A 2,500-nucleotide genomic window follows, 5' to 3' on the forward strand; every position below is an offset into this window, starting at 1 on the left:
GCCTACCATGGTTGTAACGGGTAACGGGGAATTAGGGTTCGATTCCGGAGAGGGAGCCTGAGAAACGGCTACCACATCTAAGGAAGGCAGCAGGCGCGCAAATTACACAATCCCAGTACGGGGATGTAGTGACGAAAAATAACAATACGGGACTCTATTGAGGCCCCGTAATTGGAATGAGTACAATTTAAATCCTTTAACGAGGATCTATTGGAGGGCAAGTCTGGTGCCAGCAGCCGCGGTAATTCCAGCTCCAATAGCGTATATTAAAGTTGCTGCGGTTAAAAAGCTCGTAGTTGGATTTCAGTCGAACCTATGGGGTCCACTGATTAAAGGGTTAGATGGTGATGTTAGGTTTCTTGCTTGTGTCTACGGATGCTTGCTTGAACCTTCATTCCTCTTTCCTGGTGGTTACATTCATAGTGTTTAGACAGAAAATTGCTCGATATTTGCTATCAATGCTCTTTACCGAGTGTTGATTCAAGCGATCGAGACTTTTACCTTGAAAAAATCAGAGTGCTCAAAGCAGGCGTCCAAAACCTCGAAAGAGGTGCCTAAAAACGGTATGGTCAACCATCTATATGATGCGTACCACTACCTTAACTTGAATGATCTTGCATGGAATAATGGAATAGGACCTTGGTTCTATTTTGTTGGTCTTAAGAATCCAAGGTAATGATTAAGAGGGACAGACGGGGGCATTTGTATTGCGGCGCTAGAGGTGAAATTCTTGGACCGTCGCAAGACAAACTACAGCGAAAGCATTTGCCAAGAATGTTTTCATTAATCAAGAACGAAAGTTAGAGGTTCGAAGGCGATCAGATACCGCCCTAGTTCTAACCATAAACGATGCCAACCAGCGATCATTCTGAGTAACTAATTTCATGACTCGAATGGAAGCTTCCGGGAAACCAAAGTTTTTGGGTTCCGGGGGAAGTATGGTTGCAAAGCTGAAACTTAAAGGAATTGACGGAAGGGCACCACCAGGAGTGGAGCTTGCGGCTTAATTTGACTCAACACGGGAAAACTCACCCGGCCCGGACACTGAGAGGATTGACAGATTGAGAGCTCTTTCTTGATTCAGTGGGTGGTGGTGCATGGCCGTTCTTAGTTGGTGGAGTGATTTGTCTGGTTAATTCCGATAACGAACGAGACTCTAGCCTACTAAATAGACTTGCAGTTTACACTGCAGTACTCCCCCTTAGTCAACCTGTGGGTGGTAGTATCTCTTGATGGTTTCGGCTGTTGAGGGCTCTGCTGCTATTAGCCTACAGAATTGGCTAGGGTAAGGATGCTGTAGCACTGTAAGGACTTCTTAGAGGGACAAGCGGCGCTCGCAGCCGCACGAAACAGAGCAATAACAGGTCTGTGATGCCCTTAGATGTCCGGGGCCGCACGCGTGCTACACTGAAGTGGTCATCGTGCATACTGTTTCCTGCTCCGAAAGGAGTGGGTAACCGCTTGAACCCATTTCGTGATGGGGATTGGGCATTGTAATTATTGCCCATGAACGAGGAATTCCCAGTAAGCGTGAGTCATTAGCTTGCGTTGATTACGTCCCTGCCCTTTGTACACACCGCCCGTCGCTACTACCGATTGAATGATTTAGTGAGGACTTCGGACTGGTCAATCCAGACCATTGGGAAACTAGTGGTCGGATTGTGCTGGAAAGATGTTCAAACTTGATCATTTAGAGGAAGTAAAAGTCGTAACAAGGTTTCCGTAGGTGAACCTGCGGAAGGATCATTAACGTATTACCCTCTTATTATAAGAGAAATACAACCTTCAAACAATCAAACACTCTGCATAGTGATATTGTAGATGCTAATATGGTGAATGCAATTGAATTGTATTTGCATTAGAGTCGCAATTGTGAATGTTTATTGCAAACATTTAGCCATTGCAACATGATTCTAATTTGCATTACATTCGTTCATTCATGCATCCATCTTTCATTATCCAATGCAACAAAGAGTGAGGGTTATCTAACGATAGCCATAATTTCTTTTGCAAAACAATTGTAGTTTATAATGAAAAGCCTGTCTTGCTACATACTTGGTACCTGTTCAAGTCTTCAGCTTATGCTGACGGCAAGGTTTAAAGAAGGAAGTTTTACACTTCTTCGCCTAACTAAGTAAAGACAACTATGGTTTTTATAAACTGCATACAATTGTTTTCAAACCCTCTCAATGCAGATTTAGGATACTTATTAAAAGTCCCACGGTGGCAAAGATACATCTTCAAGCGGTGGATCACTCGAATTACCAATCGATGAAGAACGTAGCTAGCTACGATAATCGGTGCGAATTGCAGGACACGCCGAGCACTTGAGCTTCCAACGCACATTGCGGCTTTCGGGTCTTTTCCGAGGTCACATCTGTCTGAGAGTTGAGATGTAAAATAATCAACAAAACACTTGCATACTACCATATATGCATTGTTTTGAGAGGATTGTATATTTATATGCATGAATCTTGATGTTTTATTCCTTTTCTTAATT

The 2,500-nt window shown here is 43.5% G+C and overlaps 2 non-coding genes across 2 annotated transcripts in view; both read left to right on the forward strand.

Annotated features, from left to right (window-relative positions):
• The window catches only part of LOC149092923 (small subunit ribosomal RNA), a 2,170-nt gene extending 421 nt beyond the window's left edge, over positions 1-1,749 (forward strand). Inside the window, exon 1 of the ribosomal RNA XR_016200350.1 lies at positions 1-1,749. This exon is cut by the window's left edge and continues 421 nt beyond it. This is a non-coding gene — a ribosomal RNA (small subunit ribosomal RNA).
• A 487-nt stretch (positions 1,750-2,236) lies between these two features.
• LOC149092924 (5.8S ribosomal RNA) lies at positions 2,237-2,391 on the forward strand. Its single transcript, XR_016200496.1, has one exon. It is a non-coding gene; the product is annotated as a 5.8S ribosomal RNA (ribosomal RNA).
• Positions 2,392-2,500: the final 109 nt, after the last annotated feature.

The sequence above is a fragment of the Tetranychus urticae genome, unplaced genomic scaffold (assembly GCF_039701765.1).
Source record: "Tetranychus urticae isolate SD_2017Ah unplaced genomic scaffold, NJAU_TeUrti_SD_1.0 Scaffold_4, whole genome shotgun sequence".
Lineage (NCBI taxonomy): Eukaryota > Metazoa > Arthropoda > Arachnida > Trombidiformes > Tetranychidae > Tetranychus > Tetranychus urticae.